The sequence below is a fragment of the Rosa rugosa genome, chromosome 7 (genome assembly GCF_958449725.1).
Source record: "Rosa rugosa chromosome 7, drRosRugo1.1, whole genome shotgun sequence".
NCBI lineage: Eukaryota > Viridiplantae > Streptophyta > Magnoliopsida > Rosales > Rosaceae > Rosa > Rosa rugosa.
The window spans coordinates 35,815,129-35,838,779 of record NC_084826.1 but is presented as its reverse complement, the minus strand read 5'-3'; the positions used below and the strand labels follow the sequence as shown (position 1 = coordinate 35,838,779).

General features: G+C 36.0%; 1 long non-coding RNA gene across 1 annotated transcript; it reads left to right on the top strand.

Moving 5' to 3' along the window:
- The first annotated feature begins 1,529 nt into the window (after positions 1 to 1,529).
- LOC133720040 (uncharacterized) lies at positions 1,530 to 2,974 on the top strand. The gene is made up of 2 exons (XR_009851643.1): positions 1,530 to 1,641; positions 2,597 to 2,974. It is a non-coding gene; the product is annotated as an uncharacterized LOC133720040 (long non-coding RNA).
- The last annotated feature ends 20,677 nt before the right edge of the window (positions 2,975 to 23,651 follow it).

Here is a 23,651-nt window from a genome sequence, read left to right as displayed (position 1 = left end):
TCTATCCATTTTGTGACTAAGTCTGCTGCATCATTTTGTTGTCTATTTATGATTTTTAGGGATGAGAAAACTGATCAAGATGAAATTGGCCGAAAGCAGAGGAGGCAGAAAACTACAATTAAAACTCTAATTCAAACTGTAAGTAAACAAATGATGGTATGATGCTTAGATTTTATTTTACTGCTTTAAATACTGAAATATTTTACCTACAAATTAAAGCCTACTGTCATGCAAAATGAATCTTAAGCATCACTAAAATTAGTATAACTTTTAAGATTAGCATTACTGTTATTAGCTAATAAGGTGTCATGAACATGTACAACTTGCATATATCATCAGTTCTGTATATATCATCAGTTCTCTAGGTTTAAGAAGCTTGCTTACACTGACCTCTGCGACCAATTTGAAAAAGAAGAAAATGAAAGCACTTATTCCTCAGGTCACACAGATTATATATTTTGGAGGGCTTTCTATGTTGTGTGTTGGTCCAATGATGTTGTGTGGTAGTTCAATCGATATCTTTGGCATAGTTTCAATCCAATTCTGGTAATATTATCTTATGCTTTTTCTTTGTGTGTGTTAATGATATGGTATAAATTTTTCTTTTTATAATATTATTGAATGACTTGGTTCGTATACAGGTATTTGAGATTTTTAAATCCCTTGAGCTTGATTATATGTTCTTGAACTCACCTTTATTTTAGTATATATACAAATTCCTTTAGGGAATTATCAAGACCAGTGTCTTTTAACTAATTAACTATTCAGCAAAAGGCCGTTTACTTGGCACTTGTAATTGATGTTGGGATTTTGTCCTTGTTCTTCTTCTTCTACTTGCTATTTGATTTCCAAAATTGATACTTTAACTGAAATTAGTCAACTACTTTGGGTTGATGACTTTTAGAGTAATTTAATTGGTCTATTCAGCCATTATCGTATACAATCTAGAAACGGGAATTTGACCAAGTGTTATACGAAACAGTAATGGAGAGATTTGGTTAGTCATGTAATTTCCATCAGGTTCCTATTGTAAGTGTAGGAGTTATGTAACTAGTTCTTTCCAACTTTTTTCAGGTGTAACAAGAACATTTTCAAGGTGATGTTGGAGTTATGAGTTTGGCAAATGGATACTTTGACCTCAAAACTGCCGACTTGTGCAGTTGTGTTCTTATAACAGGTATTTTGCAAACAATGTTGATAAGAAAATTTGCGGGTCTTATAGTTGGTTGTTGTAGCACATATAAGCATTGATCTATCAATTGCAAAAAAATAGCTGCTGATATCATGACAAGTTGCTTATTGTTTAGTCTCTGTCATTATGTTTACAATGCTCTAGTTTTTGATAATAAGTCTTCTACATACAGATTAGAATGGATGAAATGGTAGTGCTGCAGTCTGCACTTTTATCAAGTATAAGAAGAGTTCCTTAGTTGCTGCCTATTTCTTTCCTTTTTCTGTTTTCTTTAAGGTAGCTGTCTATTTCAGCAAATAATTCTTTATTCTTTTAGATGGAGTCTGTATATAATATTGGAGTGGATTGGATTGTGTTGTGGTGGTGCAGGAACAAACTGGATGTTAGAGAACTTGCAATTCATTTTGGGTGTGTTCGAATCATTCCTGTTGTGCAAAAAGTTTATACCTGTAAGTTTTAATTTCCTTTCTACAATGCAGTTTTCACGTTGACTGAAGTTTTAAATAAATCTTGAGATTGCAATTTGGATTTTCAGTAGCGAGGGGGTTTATTGATTGGTGTAGCAAAAGGCTTTGTTCTGTATCCCAACTAATTGTATGTTTATAACCTTGAAGGCTAGATGGTTGTAAAGTTGAATTTATTGTTGTGGCCTTAGATCATTGTCTCTTATGTAATCTCTCTACATTTGCATGTTAGATTCAGACTTCTACGTCTACGTACTGTAATTAAGTCTTTTGTCATAGACAAGTGAAATAAGGGCGATTGATAAAAATGATTCTGTACTAGCTTGCTTTTTCTTTTTCAGTATTGGCATTGGTGTGGGTGTTATCTAGTATACCAATTGTCACTTGAGAGTAAACCAATTGTCACTCTAGTATATTTTCTTAGTCAGCTTGAAGCATGGGAGAGCTTTTAGTCTTGATTTGTTCTCTTTACTCATCAGCTACTTTATCTCACGTTATTTATTTGGACCAAGAGGTTACATACATAAAGTCTGCAAAACAAGCAGTGTTCCGCTCTTAGGGAGTTTTGGCTATTTGAACAAATTAAGTGTTGCACTGTGTTGCTAGTACTTTTTCTGTTTGCAGTGTTTGAATGAAGAATTAGAGTAAAATGGCCTATACTTCTATCGTAGTGATATCTGTTTGGAATTAGTTGCCAAGAATTGGTGTATTTGGCTTAAATATATCAATTTTAGTCGTGCTTTGTGTGCATGATAGGTTATTGTGAAAGAGGGGAGACATTTAAGTTCTGCTTCTTGGTTGTTTCTATAAGTCATTGATGCACTGAAAAATGTTGGTAAAGCTAATAGTTTTTTTAATTTTATACAAGACGTGCATATATATAGACTAAAACTTTATTCTTTGGATAGCTGCTAAGCTTATTTTCTTGTCTGGTTAGCAGCAGTGAGGCAGCGGTGGATTCTGAGAATGCTGTAGCTGCCGTAAATGTAAGTACTTGGAGCACCAAATGAGAGTATTTGGCTGCTGTATAATTAGCACAAAAACTTCCTGTATTTGGAGCACTGCAACATCCTAGAACTCTTTCAATGAGGAAGCCCCGTTACTGTTCTTTAGGCCATGGAAAGTGCCAATGTTATGAAGTGAAGCCTAATTTTGAAGACAAAAGCTAAGAAGAGCAGGAGATCAGTGAATAGAACTTGACTTGGATTTTTTTCTGTTCTCCTATTTTGTAGATACAATTAGCATTATTAGACCCATTTAGATTGTTATGGGATTATAACAACTATCTATTATGATTAATTTTATGTTCTTTTGGTCATTTTTCATTCCAGAATCTAAATCTTGCCATTACAACAACAATATATAGAAAAATATGTCGTATGATGAGGATTATAGGGTGGAATCAAACAAAATTTCTACAATTCACACGACGGTTCTTACTGATATCATTGTTGGATACACACACAGACAACAAGTAAGCAAAAACCATCGTCTCAAATGTCACAATACAACGGTTAGAGTTATATCTGTCGTGTGAAAGCGCGCGCACTGAATTTTTAAGTCATCACTCCACATTTTATGTTAGAAGAACTGTCGTGTGTATACAATTTACACAACATCTTAAAAACAAAAACTGACTTCTGAACAACAAAGAGACAAGGCTGGAATCCTAAAAACCGTGGTATGAGTAGAAGTCACGCCACGACATATTTCTGTCGACAGCTTGTCGACAGCATGTCGGCAGATCTGCCGGTCTATCATATGACGGATTTAGCTGCAAATCGTCGACCCAGTGATCGGTATAGGTCTGACAGCGTTTCATCAGACGACGCCTCGATAGACCAAGGAAATGTAAAACGTGAGACGACAGTTTTAAACCGTCGTGTGAAGCCTTTTGTGTAGTAGTGTTACCATCACCACCCTTATACTTCATGTCTTATTGATGCACAAATACTTTGAATATGTAAGTGTATTCACTATTCAGCCATACCAAACAATCAGAAACAAAGGACATAAATGCATATAATCATGTACACAACCATCCAATACAATCATGTAAACAACCGTCCAATGCAAACATAGAGGCTCCCCAAGTTTTTCCCCTACCTCAATCAATCTTCACGTTAAGTATCCGGATGAAAACAAGTTCCTATTGCAAGAATAGAATTCATTAGTTCCACACACACAGAATTAGAGCAAAACTCAGCTAAAATACTTGGAAAATCTGAGCAGTGAGTTATTTTGACCAAAACAGGTTTTTACTTGACAAACTGAAATACTGCAGTTTCCTGACCCAGTCACCTTTACGTTAAAAACTGTACAAATATGTTTAAAATCTGTTTTCATGGTCTTCTAACGATTTGTAGCTGACATCCTAAAGAAACTCTCGGAATTTGAATCACCTGAAAATAATTTTCCTAGAATTAGTTATGAATTTTTAAAGTTCAGCTACAGTCCCACGTTTTTCTGCAGAAACTGCTACTGTGTGCTAACCTCTTCAGTTTTAATGTACTTTCTAAAACTCCCATTTGTGTAAAACTTTCAGTACTGAAAATAGACTTTCTAAAGTGTCAAAATAAAAGAAACCACACTTTCAACAAGGCTTTAAAGGATGAGTGAAAGTTTTCAACTTTAGAACTGCATATGTTTCCTACTTGGTTCTTGACGATCTTCTCAAGTCAGATTCTCTTAATCTATGTCTTCCAAAAGCTCTCATGACTAAAGGAAACAACAAACCAGCTGCAAAGTGATTTCAAATTCTACTTGGGATAAATTCAAAGACCAAATATAAAAGCTATTTTCCAGAAAACTAGTGAAAACAAAATAGAAGATGAGAAAAGAATTAATTCAGTTCTAGTGACAACAATTTATTCCTAACTGAACTTCATATCTATTTCAAGTTCTTCCATCAACATGAATCCCCAAGTCTTACAGTAACCTATGAATATTTAAAGCAGAAACATAACTCAATTTCCAATTGCATTAACCATCAAACAACTTATCAAATCAGAAAAACAAAATCACACCTGACTTTTCACTCCTCCACTTCTAAGATACCGAATTAAACTCTCTTTCTTTCTCTCTCTCTCTTTCTTGTTTATCTATGTATCTAACAACTCAAGGAACTATATGGAAAGCATAGATGGTCAGCCTATTTATAGTGTCTGGAAAAGAAGTGTATACGTAGAAAACAAGATAGGTCTAACGGAAGAAAAATTGGATATTCTAATTGAAATCTTACCCATATAGATACTAGACTCTCCACCTCCAGATTTCTAGAGTTCCAGCTCTTGATTCTAGGGTTCCAGCTCTAGCTTCATAGCTTTGGGGAATCACCAATCTGAAACTTGATTTCCAAGGCTGTTGACACCTCCTACTTACCCATGGCGGCGGCTATGTCCTTTTTACTTTCCTAAGGCGGTGGCTGGTATACCAGATAGAGAAGAATGTGGAGATGAGGAAGACGATGAAGAGAAGGGACAAACCTTTGAGTTTAGGTGTTGTTGATCTAGTTTGGTCGTGGAATGTTTTCTATCAGATGTTAGGCTACTTGGGTTTTTAGTCTTGGGCCAAAAACTTTGGTCTACTCTAATTACTTAAACCCAAAAGAAAACAAGTAAAATTATCTCTAAATAATAATATTTAAACAAATAATTTAGCACACAAAAAAAAAAAATTTAAACTTATTTTTCTGAAAAAAAAAATGTTAAAAATTTTAGGTCGTCACAGATCAGCTGGACAATTGTTATCTGGGTGATGACCGGCGAAATCTGTGTGATGACCAGCTGGATAATGGCTATCTTTGTGATGACCCGCGGAATCTGTGTGATGATCAGTTGGATAATGACTATTTTTGTGATGACCCACGGAATCTGTGTGATGATCAGTAGGATGGTGAATATCTGCGTGATGACCGGTGGAATCTGTGCGATGATCAGTGTGATGACTGCTCGGTAGCGGAGCTGAATTGTTATTAAGTTAACAATGATCGAGAAGACTGCTGTGGTGGTCGGGGTTACCTACGAACGTCAGAGTGTGGGGTTACGATGACTACTTTGACTTGAATTGCTTGACTTAATGTGACCCTCCTGAACTAAATTATATGTAGGGGTTACTATGAATTGTTTTGTTTGCTGCTTGCATTGTGATTACCTTGTTTTCTTATTGATTTTATTGAATGAGGGTTTGATTTATCTTAAGGCCCATAGTGGTGACGAATAGTACTTTGTGGTGAGGATAGAAAGGTGATTAATTGCTTTTCACCTTTGATGTCATGTTGATGACAAAGGCTTCCAGTGGGGAGGGAATGTGTGATTCTGGAATTTGCCATAGGGCGTTAGGATGGCGTCAAACATTTCTTGAGGAAGTCTTGTTTGACTGAAATTCGTGTAATTGGATGCTAGGATTAAGGATCTGTGCATGAGGCTTTAGTCACCAGTTGACTTATGTAAGCACGATATGGAAGGATATGGAATTGATGGTTGTAGGTGTGAGATGTGTGCTTATCATTGTTTAGGTTGAGGTGACTTAAGAAATGTGTTTTGCTTTGTTGTTTTGAGTTTACTCATACAAGCTTTCATAAACTTACCGGGTTTGTTGTGTGGCAACCCGGTGCACTATTTAATGGAATGGTGTACGGGTTAATCCTGCAGGTCAGGGTAATCGTGGCTGAAGCTGAGGTAGTTTGTTGGCAGCAGAACGGGTAGGAAGCAAATTTTGTTGGCTTTGACATTGTTATGACTTCCGCTATGTAGCAAAACTCTGAGGAGCATTTACGTTTTATTTTGTGATGACAATTTAATTCGTAAGCTTATGTAATATATGACTCTATGGAGCGGGTCGATATTGGAATTGTGGGTTCAGGGCATCAATATGTACTTGGTTTAAAGGGAAGATGTCTCCATGTATTTTGTATTGATAACTGAACGATCACGCATGTATAATTATGGGGTTATATATCGATTTTTATTTGTGTTAAAAATAACGGGCGTGACACACACACACACACACACACATATTAATTAATAGCCTTAAATCAGATTGTTCAGTATGATGTTACGAAAATAAAAAGATTGAGATATAAGAGTACGTTTATATACCTTTATTCCAAGCAAATTTCTTCCATTAGATCCTCATCACCCTATATTATAAAAAATTAAAAGAAACAAGATTAGTGAAAAAACAATCTTCCAATAAGTTATATAAATAAATTTACAGTAAGAATTTAAAAAAAAAACGTTACTAACTTAGAAACTGTGATGACCTGGATTTTCATTATTTAATTTTACTAATTAATAATGGACCATTTGTACAAATTATTGTTATTATGCTTTATTCGTATGTCGTATGTGAAGTGGAATTGTTTCAGACGATTAATTATTCGAAAAGTGTGGTTTTAGGAGGGGTACAAAGGTTGACTTTTTGTATGTTGAGATTCTCTAAAAAAAATTTTCATGAAAGTCGTAGAGCACGTCGATACGAGTTCGTAGACATGTGGTACGTGAAAATCCGAGTTCGTACGTGAAAGTTATGGCGTTTGGAAGTTTCAGATATTTTAGGAAAATCACTATAAATAGAAATTTCCATTTTCGGAAATTTACTATTTTCATTTTGGAAATTTCCCTTTTTGCAAAATTTTCAAACGTTCTATTCTCTCTCCTCAGCCGCGCGACCCGACCAGAACCCGCGGATTCGACCAGGCTTTTTCTCCGATCTTCGGCGACCTCCGGCCTTAAAACTTGGACAGACTTCTTCGCCTCCACCGTGCGCTCCTCCTTGTGGCATCCTTTAGCGATGATTTGCACCGTGCACGGCGCTGCAAGGCGGCGACTTTGGATGCAGTCAGACCGGTTGGAAATCTCAGTTCCAGTGACGATAATGGCTCAAACTTGCCTTCTTGAGTTCGTAGGAGCCTCCCCTGTCGATCCTTGGTGGTTGTTTGGAGTGATTTAGTGGGAATTGGTTCAACGCGAGGTGAACAGTGATCCTCGCCTTGTGAGCTTGATTTTGGCCAATCTAGGCTGAGTTGGTTCAAACCCCAGGTATTAAAGTTGTTCTATTTGGTGTTCTTGACATTTTGTACGGTTGCATTAAGATGGTTTAAGTTTTAGTCAGCGGTGATCGTGGTGGTTGTGTCACCGCCTGTGGCGGTGCTTTGGCAGCGTTCCGGCCATGTAAGGGACGGTTTCTTGTGTTATTTATCATCTACTCATCAATACGAGTGTTTTGATATATAATACGTAATTTTTGGAGACCGTATGAATATGTTATGATTTTTACGGTTTCTGATCGTTCGATTATTCGATCCGTGAGGATTCGAGCATTCAATCGACTTGTGGTTTTGATATATCGATCGTAAAAGTATTCCAGAGACTTTGGGTGGTCTCCGATGTGGTTTTGCCTTGATTGGCGTCACTTTTGGGGATTTTAGTTCAAAACGGGTGTTTCGGACTTAAATTGCTTGTGATTCGTTACTAAGTTGAGACCGTATGTGATTAGGTAATTGATGAAGTATTCTTGGACGGATATTTTGTGGTTGTGCTGCTTTGTTCTGTATAGAAGACGCAACAGGAATTTTGAGATGAGTAATATGAGTAATCTCACAGTGTTCATTTACGAACGGAGTTACATTTATCGTTTTGAGAGTTATTTATTTAACTGCAAACTATAGTTGGTATTAGTAGGCATTCCTGAGTGAATGACTACGTGTGTGTCTATATATATATATATATATATATATTTACGTGATATGTATATTTATGGGTCGTTTTGTTGATTGAGGAAAACAATATGCATGATTGTGCTCTTTTATTGTTTTATGTTGTGGCTTTTCGGAAAACAAATGTTGGGGAAATGATTGGTTTCTATTGTTTGAAAAGCATTGAGATTTGTGTAACATTTTGAGTCCTATGTGACTTGTTTAATGTTTTATTCCGAGGCATTGAGAGGTCCGAGGAATTAAGGTCAGATGGTGACCTTAGGCAGTATATCGAGTAATCATGTCTTTGGCCGGACGAGTGGTTACGATTTTAGTTAGAGCTCTAGTCTGTCTACCAGTGTATCTCATGGGGTAATGGAGCGAGGTTATTTCTAACTCATGAGTATGTGTTTTAAGGAATCAAGGAGTGAGTTGCTTTCCTTATTTACCATTTAGAAGAAATCAAGGTGTGAGTTGCTTTCTTTATTTCGTGTTGATTGAAATCAAGGAGTGAGTTGCTTTCTTTTGTTACGTTTTGAAAGGAATCAAAGAGTGAGTTGCTTTCCTTTATTACGTGTTCGTAAGGAATCGAAGTGTGAGTTGTTTAGTGGTTGTTTTGAGTTACTCATACAAGTTTTTATAAGCTTACCGGGTTTGTTATGTGGCAACCCGGTGCACTATTCAGTGGTGTCGGGGTTAATCCTGCAGGTTAGGATAATCGTGGCTGAAGCTGAGGTAGCGTCTTTGCAGCTTTACGATAGGAAGCCATTTTTGTGACTTTACCGTTGATAAGGCTTTCGTTGTGTAGTAAGCTCCGAGTAGCATTTACGTTTTATTTTGTTGTGGTAATTTAATTCGTAAACTTATGTAATATATGACTCTATGGAGCGGGTCTGTATTGACATAGTGGGTTCAGGGCATCAATATATACTTGGTTTAAAAGGAAAAAGTTTTTCATGTATGTTATATTGATGGCTGAACCATCACGCATGTATAATTATGAGATTATATATTAATTTTGTTTGTGTCTAAAAATCGGAGAGTGACAGAAACTCCATAGTCATAACACAACCAATCTCCATTACAAATCAAGGCTTCAACTGTATTTGGCCTCAAGCAACTTTGATATTGTTCAAAAACTCTACCTCAAAAGCAATTGTGCTAATGGGAATGGATAATATATCATTTGTCATCCATAGAACTCGAAACTTAACAGTACTTGCATTCCACCAATTCAAGACATTGAATTCCATATCAGATTTATCTTCACAAATATAATGACATTCTTCCAATATATCAAGACCAGATTTGATAAGATCAATTGTATCCATTTGTTAAGCCCAAATATTGAATTCGACTCTACTTTAGCGATGCATTTCTTATCACTAATGGTAACAACACTAGAAGGGCAAACTTGTTCATTTTTAGAACTATAAACAACTACATATATATTCTTCAAAAACCTGATATAGGGATACCCTCACAACATTGATATGTCTCTTAGCTTCATAACCCAAATAAATTTTTGGGAAGCAAAATTCAATGAATTTCATTTTGTATCGAGGATCTTAAACTACTGCAATAGCAATTAACAAGTTGTAATCTCCCCAATATTTGTCAAATTTCGCACTCATTTTCATAGACAACTCACTCATGTAATCACAACTGTCCACAGATGCATCATTTAAAATTTGCTTTATCGTCCAAATTTCAAGAAGAATTAAATTAGCAATTAAATAATCACTACTTGAAAAGATATTTGTGGCTTCGTTGAAAACTTCCAAAAATTGACATACCTTTTCAACTTTCAACTAATCATCTACACTTGGTACCCACTGGCAGTATGGGTTATGTTCTTGATATCTTGGAAAAACCTCCTTGAATACCAAAGCAGCTTCTAACATATTGCATATGTGGAATGCCAACGTGTTGGCGACATTCCGACATTCTGAAGTGCTTTACACTTTTACGAATATTCAAAATAACTTTTTGATTTTTAGTTAAACCATCTTGGACCATAATATTCAATATATTTGCAGAATATCTAACACGAAATATCTTCCCTTTTAGCAATAATCTTCCCTTTAATGCAAAATTATCTTTCAGATTTCTGACTGATGCAGAATTTGCTGAGGCCTTATCTAAAGTTATAGTAAAAATTTTATTTTAATACCCCAATCATGAAGACATTTGAAAACAGTATCAACAATTGCAACTCCAGTTTGAGGAGGTGGTAAACCACAAAATTAAAGTTCAATATCTGCTTTTACAATTTCCCATCACACTACTAGAATTTTGTTAATAGACATCACATCATTTAAATCGCTTGGAATTGCACGTGATGTAAAAAAGTAAGTTAACATTAGTTTTGAAAATTACCGATTTAAATATATATTATTAACATCGGCTCTTACAATGACCGATGTTATAAATTTTGTTCTAAAATTTGCGGGAACCTGTTTTCGTAAAGCGGCTAAGTCTTTTGAAGATTAAAACAAGGCGGGGAACAAAAATTTCTAAGTTTCACACTTATATTATTTTTCTCACTTCGAACGACAAACCCTAACCTCACTTCCTTCTCCATTCTCAACCCAACCCCAACCTCGACCTCCTCCTCCATTCTTTAGCTCAGACCCCAACCCCAGCCTCTCCACCTTTCTCCGCCTCTGCCTCCTACCCGACCCCAACATCTTCCTCCTTTCTCCTCCTCTGACTTATCCTTCGATGCTGATTGTAATATGCAATTGAAGGAGGCTGTAATCCACCTCCACCTCTACATCCTTTCTTCGTCTTTTCTCTCTCAAGCTGTACCCTAATCCTTTTGCTCGATCTCAGCCTCTATAGCCCCAAACGAGGACGTTTTGGTTGAAGAAAAAATCGCAAACAGTCCAGAGCCCATGAAGGATTAAAATCTGGTGGTTGGTTTGTTAACGGGGAGCTGTTGGTTTCTCGATCTCTTCCTCCTTTTTGCCCAAAAGGTAATCTTCGGTGACTTCCTCTTCCTTGTTAATCTTGTGTTCGAATGATTGATTACTGATCTGTTTTGTTCCTTTATCTTTGATGCTCGGGTTGGACTGAAACTGAGTAAGAGAGAAAGGTCAGTCTCTGCTTTCTCATCGGATTGGTTTCAGGCAGACGAAGAATACGATTAAGGAAATGATTAGAACACCAAATTGTCTGGCAATGGTAAGGTAAGCATAATTGGTGGTCTAAGGTAATAGTTGAGTTTTATTAGTTTGGATTTTGAGTGATAAAAAGATGATTCAGTTTGGGTTTGTCTTGGACGACATCCGATTTGTCCTTTTTATGGGTTTGGTTTTGATTTTGTTTTTTGTTTCCGTTGGTTTTGAACTGATTGAGGTTTTGATTTTTTAGGGGTTTTCTTTGTGTTGGAGTGTGAGATCTCAGTAATTGATTGGACTAGTTTGAGGAGAGTTGCTTGCTAATTTCAGTTTTATTTTTGGTTAGTCTTTCAGCTAAAATTAGTCTCTGGCCATTTGAAAATTCATGGTCTTACTTAGTTCTTTTATTGTTGTTGTTGGAAGTATCTGGAGTTCTGATTCGACAAGAACTTATTGAGAAATTATTGGGTTTTGATTTGGGGAGGAAGATAACAATATATCTCAATCTATAAGTCTTAATTATCTGTGTCAGTAAGTGTAAAAGAAAAAGATGGCTGCATTATTGGTTAGGGTAGGATTTTCGTTGGCTCAGTTGTGCTCGTTGTTGTTCTTTTCTATGAATTGAATTTATTCATACTGCCTCATACATGACTAACACTGTAGTACGTGGTGGAGTTACTTTGACTAATTCTGTCACGCCTCGATTTTTAAACACACTTAAAAATCAATATATATATATAATCCTATAACTATACATGTGTGATGATTCAGTCATCAATACAAAATACCTAGAAGACTTTTTCCTTTTAAACCAAGTATATACTGATGCCCTGAACCCACAAAGTCAATATATACTCGCTCCGCAAAGTTATATATTACATGAGTTACGAATTTAATTGTCACAACAAAATAATAAGTAAATACTCCTCAGAGCTTACTACAAGCGGAAGTCTTAATAACGGTAAAGTCACAAAATTGGCTTCCTACCATAAAGCTGCTAGCACGCTACCTCAGTTTCAGCCAATATTACCCTGACCTGCAGGATTAACCCCTACACCATTGAATAGTGCACCGGGTTGCCACACAACATACCCGGTAAGCTTATGAAAGCTCGTATGAGTAACTCAAAACAAAACTCCAAACAACTCACACCAATCACGGGAAAAACCCACATGTTCCAATTAAGGAAACAACTCACAAAAAATCACGGGATAAACCCACACGTTCCAACTAAGGAAATAACTCACTCAAAATCACCGGATAAACCCACACGTTCCAATTAAGGAAACAACTCACACAAATCACAGAATAAACCCACACGTTTCAATCAAGGAAATAACTCACGTCCATCCTGGACAATAAAAGAAAGAATATACTCAAGACTCTTTTAAAAACTCGTGAGTTATTTTTGAAATATACTTATATAGTTTTAACTTTGAGCTAAAAACTCATCAGAATTTCAAATATACTTATATAATTTATGTTTTCTTTCCAATGTACTACTAATTCATAAACTCTGATAGGTTACATTATGCCCTAAATAACTAGATTTAGCTGAGAGATAAATGTCCACATTTTTCTTTCTAATATATGTGACCATATATGTTATATGTGGATACATTAAGTATTATGTATTGGATGTACGATCATGCATTGGACCAGCAAGTTTTTATATCTTGTATTGTATCATATGGTTTTAATGGGAATGTTGAGTGTACAAGTTCTTGTTTGTTTTAGATCTTGAAACCTGCACTTGTTTGTTTAGTTATTAAGGGTGACAGTGTCTCTGTGTATATTTCAGCAAAAAAGAAAAAAGAAAAACATTTACTAGTGGATCATACTTGTTAGCTTATGTTGAAAACACTTGAATGATATACATTGCATTACATAAGGGAATAAAGGAAATGATGAGACAGAAAGCAGCCGAGATAAACAATTCTGGGTAATAAAATTGTAAATATATATAAGATTGAAAAGCCTTGGAGGGAAAGGAAAAAAAAAAAGAAACAAAAAGCCCTTTCTCTTATAACCCAACACCCAAAATTGCTGCAACTAAAAAGTAGTAATGCCCTGTGTTTTAATTTCTTATGAGTTTAGGGGCAGTTTCTTTTTTGTTTTCTATAAAGACCTGATATTCTTATTTGTTAGCCTTTGTCTTTTGTTAGTTGTGTTTCTGTTGCACCTTTTTTTTTTACTATTGTGGAAATTGCAGTGCAGCTCTTGTTTCATGATGCATGGAAATTAGGTTTTGAAACTGAAACTTAAGTTTATTATGTTTTTGATTTTATGCAAAAAATCTAAGGAGTTTCACAGAGCTTTTTCATGTTGCAGCCATAAGCATCAGAGGTATTCTCGAGCACAGAAATAGTAAAGGCTGTAGCTATGATCCTCCATATGAACTTAAACAGGGCTTAGTAAAGGTAACATAAAATTGTGTTTTCTCTATCTCTCCTTTTCTTTTTGAGGAAAGGATTGAGATCATTTTTAATTTTATTTTTTCCTTAGCTTATAAATTCATTTTGTTTCCATTGTCAAATATAGGGTAAGAAAGCCACTCGCCGAATTTGCATTGGCTATTGTGAGCAAACTATATGGTCATGCGAGAGCAAGAAGTGTTGCAGCATGCAATTATGAGTAAGGCTAGTTTTTGCTTTGAAGCAAACTTTGGTGTAGAACTTTTGTAGTTGGCTGCTAATATGTTTCTGGGCTAATCTTTGTAGGTTTTGGGGTTTTATTTTGTAAATTATGTTGAATCATGAATTTGGAAAGAAAATTAATGGAAAGTTCCAATTTTTGGATGATGAGAAATGTATTTCTTTTTCTAGCAGCAACTAGATGCAAACGTTGCACATTATGCTTGTCAAAATAAAGTGATGTATATAAAAGTATAACAAAACAGTAATGCCAAGGAAAACGAAGTCAATTGAGGGATTGTAAATCAGTATCAAAATAAAAATCGATGTCTCATGATTATCAACATATCGAAATGTGTCCAAAAAATCGATGTACCCAAAACCAATGCACATCGATTTTTAAACACCAAAATGTAATCTATTGTCAATTGACAAATCACTTACTATAAAGTAAACCGATTTACCATGAAATACAGAACATCAGTTTTAGAAAACTGAAGTGATTTATATGACAAAATAACACATCAGTTGATGTGAGAAGAAGCGATGTACATAAAATTAGTAAACATCGTGTTACATAAATAAAAACGATGTCCCGTGTAAAAGAACACATCATTCTTAATAAAGTAACCGATGTTGCCTAAAGGCACATACATCATTCTTAGGAAAATAAGGTGGCCAGATGCAAGTAAAAATTGCCAAGAACCAGCAATAGTTTTTGAACACTGATGTCTAGAAGAGTATCAGACATCATTTTTGAAATTGTAATTGATTTAAATGTTTACTTAGGTATTGTTCTACATATACTTTATTAAGCATAAAATGTGAAAATATGAAGAATTAAATATAGTTAACATACAAAATTATGATGATTATAACGATTATACATCGATTTGTGTTTTAAAAGCGATGTTGGTTGTTATCTGGGACATCAGTTTTTGACCGATGTCCAATGTCTGATTCTCTCGATCTTTTACATCATCCACTAAGACATCGGTCGGATTTTAGTTTTACATCGGTTCTGGACTGATGTCTATTAACATAATTCTAGTAGTGTGATCAGCATACAAAAAATGTCCAGTGAGACACATGTAACCAAACAAATTTGAGGTTAAACTTACCCTACTAACACTTGTCAGCATTTGTTTCATTCCCATTTTCTCTCGAGAAAAAATCTTCATACAATCGTTCTTCATTGTCACATGAGAAATTTTCTCAAATGTTAGATTCAAACTTTTAAGCAGCATGTTAAACAAAGCATGTTTGTCATTGTCTCTTGGGATGCAAAAGTCATCAAGTAAAGGCTTGTTGACATCAACTGACTGGATCTGCCTTAGATTTTACCCTGAAATATGAAGTGGCCCAACGAGGCCTACCTTAGAAGAAATTTCACCAAAAATTTGGCGAAACTTCCCCTAAAAGTGAACTATCCAAAAAATCAAACCTGTAAACAAAAGAAACACTTCTAATACTTCTCAATATTCCAAGTCATCCTTAACTCCTAGAGCCTATATGCCCCCCACAATTCACAGCCAACTCTATAATCAAATAAAATGTATATGTCATACTGAAACTTCTCAAATTTTCAAAGACAAAAATGTTTGGTAATTAGAGTAATCTAGATGAATTACTGAAATAAGGTATCTGTAGGTTAAATGGGTAACCTACAATAAAGATGAAGGTGGTGGACACTATGCGTCGACACTTACGCATGCTCAGCCTCAATTAATCTGCAGACTAAGCATGAGAAACCAAAAAACCCATAGAAAAATATTTGAAAACCGTTAGAGTGAATGGAAAAAAAATAAATGATTTCATCGAAAATAAAATAAATGTAATGTTTTCCCGTTTTTCTTTCATATAAAATTCAAAGCATGCAGTACGAGTTCAAGAAGAATACTTTTAACCTACAGATACCTTTCAAATTATTTCAAATTTCATGAAAATAATTTCAAATTAACTGAAATGGGCATCTCAAAACTATTTCAAATTTCATGAAAATAATTTTAATCACCCTATGTATTGAAATCTCATAATGTACTATAAATCAACTCATTTAGAATGCTTTGAAATCTCAAAAATATTAAATTATACTGATATCTCAAACTCCATTTCAAAATCATCTTTTAATAAAATAGGCGATGACTAGAAGGAACTGCCGACTAATCATCCTATGCTACCTAGAGGGTACTGCCGACCAGATGATGCATAGAAGGGTACTACCGACTGAAATATGAGGAGACGATGGTTAGAGGGTACTACCGACTAACCATCTCATGTCATCTAGAGGGTATTGCCGACTAGATGACGCATCGGAGGGTGTTGCTGACCGTAATACTATGAGGTGATAATTAGAGGGTACTGCCGACTAATATTGCCAATTAGATGATGCATCGAAGGATACTGCCAACCGAAATATATATTTTAGAAGGAATGTCGAGCAAATTATTACCTAGGGTACTGCCAACCAGGTAATGCATGCATGCACTAATATCATCATCTTACATAATTTATCTCCTCCATTATATTACTCTGAACTCATTAAATCTCATAAGTTTCAACTCATCATCTTTTCAAAAGAAAATCTTAATAGATAGAAATTCAAATAACTCGATGAAACAATAAAGGCTTTTGGAAAGGAAAACAGTATCAACCTCACCAATTTCGTAAATCGTCACAATATCACTGAAAACAGAGGTGAGTCAATAATCTTCCCAACATAGGTTAATTGAGTGAAAGTCCACAATCTACAATATTTTCTCATTGACATAACATGAAGAAATTTAGTAATTAAGATGGAAAATAAAGAAACATATCAAGCGGAACAAACTCTGTAAATGACATAATTTGAAATACAGACCATCTGATGAGCTACTCTAAACTTCGTCTAGCATCCAACACTATTGTAGGGGTGAGTTCTAGTGTTACATCCCGTACCCAAATTTACCTATTTACTGGTCACTCTGACGGTAAACGAAAACTAATTTTACTTTTATCTTCGTCACGATGCTTTTAACTACTCCCAAAAGGTTACTTTTATTCCTTGCAAATTTTGAGGAAACTTTCTTTATAAAAGTTGTAGAGGGCGTTAAACCAAGTCTATTGACTTATAGCACGCCGAAAATGGAGTTCATACCCAAAAGTTATGGTCGAAAACATGAATTTTCATTTCCCTAAAATCCTTGCCACTCGACCTGTACACCCGACCTGACAGTTCTTAGCCATCTGACCGACCCAGGTCACCTCACATGCACCATCCTGAGCGCCTCTCCACGCCGGTGACGTTTCCGGCTTCACTTTCCCTCGATAGTTGACCATAGTAGCAAAGAGAAGTGATGAAGTCTTTGGTAGGCGCGCGACACGACCTAGTTAGAGTTCTCTTCTCTGGAGACCTCATGCAACGCCACCACCTAACATTTGAAGCTCTCCTTATCACAGTTTTAACCTACCAAGCCCATCCATCAATTCAACACTAAGAGGAAGAATCGAGGTTCTAAAGATTTCGAGAATCTGAAACTTTATGGGTAATTTCCGGCTTTTGCACTTGTTTTTGGACTTTGTCATTGTTAAAGGAATTGTTGGGCATGTTGTAAGGATTCTTTTGGCATATGTATTACTACCCAATTTGGTGGTCGGAGTGGCGTGGGCCGCCGCTTCTGATCTTCTGCCTTGGCCCGTTAACTAGGGCTCGATGATATGAAGATATTGTTGTATTTTGGTGAAAATTTGTGGATGTTGGTTATTGATCGGAGAATTCCGAAGTTCGGGTTCTAGGATGTCAATTATTGGAAGTCTGATAGATAGATTTCTTTCCTTTAGGTTCTAGATCGTTAGAATTGTGGAAACGATGATAGTGGTGAAGTTTAGGCTCGATAAAAAATTTGGATTTGATTCTAGTCATGACTTGCATTTTTTATGAAAAGTGTCCCGAGGAGCATTCCAGAATAAATTATGATTTACGATTTATAATGGTTTTCGTAGAATTGTTTCCGAGGTGATTTTCGGAAACAAATATTTATATTTGTCTAATTTGAACTTTCCGAAAGATTTTTGAAAATGGAATTTTTTATGGAACTTATAATTTTTTTTATATCTCTCAAGTTTATTTTAACTATGATTCTCTTTATGAATTATTAAATCGCATTGGTTTATTGTGAATATTGATTAAGACATCTTTCGGTGATTTTCCGAGTACGGTTGGGAATCGTACTCGTGCTCATCCTTCCTTCACAATTTTGGTTTCATGCGAGATTTTCGGGGAATGTTTATTACGGTTTTCAAATTGTTTTCTTCACCATATTTGGGTTGTCATATTTTACTGCTAGCTAGGTCATTGCTCCTCCTCACAATACCTTGTGGGTTGCAGTCGAGTCTTTAGCCTGGGAGGCTCCAACCTGAGCCTGGGAGGCTCTATTTATTATATGGTGACCTCTCATTCCCCATGTTCTATCTTTCTATTTAACTAGCGGGGCTGGTCTGATTTTTATGAGATTTTCAGTTTCAAAGGAAAGTGTTTTGTAAACTGTTAAAATGCATTAGTTTTTAAGAAAGATCTATATGGGAAGGTATTTAAAGCTCTTTTGAGTTTCAGTTGTGAATATTTATTTTTGTCCACTCATGCTAACGTGTTTTTTGAATACTTTCTCCTGGGCGTTTCGGTTTCAAATGCCCAGTTTGCAAACTAGATTAGTAGAGGTCGAGCGTACTTGGAGTCGAGGCATAGTCATCATCACAGCTTTCGCATACTAGCTTTGCGTTTATATTTTTTTGTACTTTACGAATTAGTTTGCTCTGATAGCCAACCTCTTGTCTAAATTGTGAATTTGAGATGATTCATATTTTTATTGTTTTATATCTGGATATGGAGTAGTGAAAACATTGTGAAATATATGCACCAACGAGTAGTGAAAACCAATTTATAATAATAATAATCCTTTTTGACATAAACACTAGTGTACCAAGGCGTAGAAATCAAACCTGATGGCTAGTCGGATTCGCGTAGAGAGTGTCCTATACACATAAAACCGAGTTTGTCATTGCAATTAAGAGACATATGATCAATATAGCTAGTCAATCCTACAGAGGTTTAGGGAATTGAACCCAAAGAAGTCAGTAGCCACCATTTACTCTCAAGCCATCACAACATTTTTCCTTTTTTTTTTTTTTTGGCATAGTTAACTGCAGAAGATGCATTGATCATGCAATTTCATACTACTCATACATGCACAAATAAAAATTTTAAACCACTAACTGAGGTGAGTAACGCGTAAGAACCTACCCTTGGGAGGGGAACAACATGCAACTGGAAACGGCTGCTAATACCCGTAGGTTGAGGAACCAAAGGAGGAATCCACCCGAGGAGGGACTCGCGTCTTATTCTCACGGATACACTGTAATACCCCGTACCCCGGAATCTTAATTTATTATTTAGTTACCGTTACTAAAGGACGTTTTTAGTTTACTAGTTACATTTTACCATTAATGATCAAGGGGTTGACTTTTTATTTGGTCCGTTAAGTTAGGAAATTTTCCTTGTGAATATCGTAGTACACAAAAAATCGAGTTCGTGGACACATAGTTTGTTTAAATCGGAGTTATGTCGGGAAAGTTATGATCAAAAATAGAAGTTACTATTCCTTGTTGATATTTTAAAAAGGGGTTTCCATTTTGGGAAGAGAGAGAAAAGTGAAAACTGATCCAAAATCGGGAAAACCCGATCCTTTCTCCCTCTTCCTCCCTCTTTTTGCGCACATGACCTGCACAAATTAGTGCTCAATTTAAAACCCTATCAATGTAGTAAGAATAAGTAGGGATCGTTCTCAATCGGGGATTAGAGCCTAATTAATTCCTGAAAAATAAAACGTTAGAAGAATAAAATTATATAATATACACATTATTTACGAAAATTACATGTAAAGGGGATTTAGGATTTATTTTCTAATTTAACAACTAAGTGAATATATACATGTGTGACACATCAAAACACATAATCAAATAGAATTATATGGATGAAACGAAATTATATAAAATTAACTACTATTAACACGTTGGCAAGATTCAAACATCAAATCACGAATCAAAATATGTCAAAGCATAGAATCAATCAAGAATAAAGATGAACGCATACAAAGTCCTTTTTACTTCCCTTAATTAAATTAACTAGATGAACACACCATAGTTAACCCTATTAAGCATGCAATTACTAGTGGTAGCTAATCACTAACAAAAACACTTTTAACGCATTAAGAATCATGGAAGTTTGATCAATTCAAGTCAAGAACACAAGTTAGAACGCTAATCAAGCATGCAAGACTCATTGTTAATTTACCTAAGTAATTATAGGTTTTCCACATAAATAATTAAAGCCTAGAATTCTAGCACCTTAATATGGATTCAATTACATGTTCATCAACCTAAGTATGCATCCAAAGATCAATTACACATAAAAGATGGGATTGAAGTTCGAAATTAACAATCATGCAAACATATATCAAATCGCAATTTATCGACTTGAAAACCTAAAACCTAAAACATGCTTCATAGTATTCAAAAATCACATATCTAAAATCAACACTTCATCAACCATAGAAATCGCAAATTATAAAACCAAGAAAGAAAGCCAAATCGCAATTTATTCAAAAACCCGAAATAGTTTACATTCAAAAACCGAAAACAAAAATAGAGTTTCACGGTTACACTTTTTGATCTTCAAGGACGCAAGAAGCTTCAAAAGGTGATGGAATGGATGAGGATCACGGCAAGGATGCTTGAATGGAGAGGATGAATACTTCACGGCCTTGAACTTTGATTTCCTTGGAGTTGCCAAAACTTGGAAGAGAAGGGGAAGTGTTTGTGGCTTTTGATTCTGAATTTTGTGGTGTGTAGAAGAGCTTCACAAACCTCCTTTATATAGTGAACGGAAAGGGCTAGGGTTCCCTTGAATTTCTCTTTAATTGCATCACTCGGCCAATAAGAAAATTGCATGAGAATTGGAGACCTTATTTCGGCCTCCTTGGAACTAGGAATCATAAATCAATATTTATTCCTTTATTTTCTTCTTCGAAATTCCATAGAAAACTAAGAATTTCCCAAAATAGATTGCCGAAATTCCTTGAATAACTCCTTTATTTTTCTAGGAAAAAAGCAATTTAAATGGGCCAAAGACTCCTCCAAGACGTCAAGAAGGATCTAGAGACTCATGTGCAAGTCACATGCTTCAATCTTCGGGCCAGACTTCACAAATTGGGCCAATTCGAAATCCATCTTCAAGATTGCCTAAATTCTTCAATAATCTAGAAGATTCTTGAACAATCTTGAGTCATCTTCAAGACACAGCATCTCTTAGTCTCACCAGATCTCCTAGCAGCAGCAGGACTCCTAGTGTCATCAGGTTTCCTAGTCTAACTGGGACTCTGTCATTTCTTCATTTCCGAACATCATTTTTCCAATCTCTTTCCTAGTTGCATTAGGATTCCTACTTCAATTGGGATTCCTTTTCCTGGTAGAACTGGGAAAACTTCATTTCTCAATTTCTTCTCGTTTTTGCGCATATAACTCCTTGCCTTCCATTTCCAGACTCAAAACTACCTAGAAACACAAAACAAGTTAGAAATGACATTGTTAAGAGAATAACTAAGCAAAATGTAGAGAGAAATGTACTAAAAATGTAGTAGAAATTAGTCTCAACAGCACAGTAACTGGAGAAGACAAATCCGGCAAATTCTTCGCCGTCGAGCCACCGTAGGTCGTCCCACCGGTCAGAAAGCTTCCTCTCTTTCTCCTCTTTCATCTCAGGTAAGAATTTCGAGTTGGGTAGCTTTGTTTTGGGAGAATCCAAGAAGAATTCCCAGAAATGGGAAATCAGAGATTTGCTTCGATCTCCGGTTTCTGGCTGAATTTCTTGGGGGTTTTGGTTGCTAGTGAGGTGCTGAACGTGTTCCTAACCTTGTTGCAGCTTGATTTGGCCGGTGGAGGAAGAATTGAAGGTGATTTTGAACGTGAACAGTAACTGTTGGGTTCTTGACTTTGGGTTGAATTTCCAGCCATATTTGCTTGGATTTGACTGCTGTTGCAGGTACAACTATTGTTGGGCTTGTTGTGGAGATTGTGTTGGTGTAATTTTCTTGGCCGGTTATGGGTGTTGGAGTGGTGGCTTGTGAAGCCACGCGCCGCCACTGGTTGTGGTGCGTGGAGGCTCTGTCGGCAGCCCCTCAAAAATGCTTTATTTTTTTAGTTTTTGAATTATACCTAGTGTTGGGAGTTCTTGATTATTGTTGTGTTCGTATGAATTCGATGTTGGATGTTGTTTTTAGAATGTTAAGATTATAATTTGGGGTTGAGAACTCGTTGTTATGATTTTTGTGATTAGTTGAAATCGTTGGGAGGTCGGAGAAGGGAAAATGGGTTAAAGAAAATTAAGAGAGAATTTGGAAATTTGGAAGGGAATTTATTTTATAATTTGCTGGTTTAATTATGGTTAAGGAATCGGAATTAAATCGGTTGAGTTGTCGAAAGAGTCCTTGTGAGGGTTAAAGATAAATCGAGTCCTTTTAAAGGAATTGATGAATAACGAGTTATTAAATTTTTTGAGGGAATGAGTGTTTGATTCTTAATTATTTCCTTATTGTAGTTAATTATATCCTGCCAATTATTACAGGACGTACTGAGGTCTCAAGCGAGCGAGGAGGACACTGGCAGGCAACAGGATTAGCGGCGAGGCTCACCTGTGAGTGGACCATTGTTTTATTTAAATGATGCATGTAGCATGGCATTAAATTTGTGAGTCGGAAATATTGTTTGTTTAAATGTGATTTTCATTGAAAGAAAAGAGTTTTAAAAAGAAATGAGTTGGCAATGAGGCTATTATCGGCGCATGCGTACATTACCTAGTCGGCAGTCCCCTCTAGGTAATAGTCTGGTTGGCAGCCCCCTCCAGACTATATTCCGGTTGGCAGTCCCCTCCTGTGCGTCATCTGGTCGACAGTCCCCTCCAGATGGCATGAGTTAGTTAGTCGGCAGTCCCCTCTAACTACCTGTGGTTAGTCGGCAGTCCCCTCTAACCACCGTCTCCTAAATTCTTGTTGGCAGTCCCCTCTGATGTGTCATCTGGGCGGTAGTCCCCTCCAGATGACATGAGATGACTAGTCAGCAGCCCTGACTAGTCATCGAACGTTTTTCATGAAAAGGTTGTTTTCAAAGGGAACGAGTTTGGAAATATTTTATAAACCTCGCTGCATGCCGGATTTTAATAACGAGAAAATGAGAAAGCATTCAATTAGTTGTTTTTAGAAGTTACTTTATTTTTGTCCACTCACTCTAACGATTTTTAAATGTTTTCCCTTGTGCCCTTCGGTTTCAAATGCCCAGATTTCAGATTTGCCGAGGTCGCGTCCAGGAACTCTAAGCATAGGATTCAGCGCTTCCGTTTTGATTGTAGGTTATTACTGTAATACCCCGGAAAATCCAAATTAAATTCCGTGGATTTTTAGAAATGATTTCACGATAGTAGGAGCGAGTACGAAGCTTGGAGAAGTTGTGGAATTA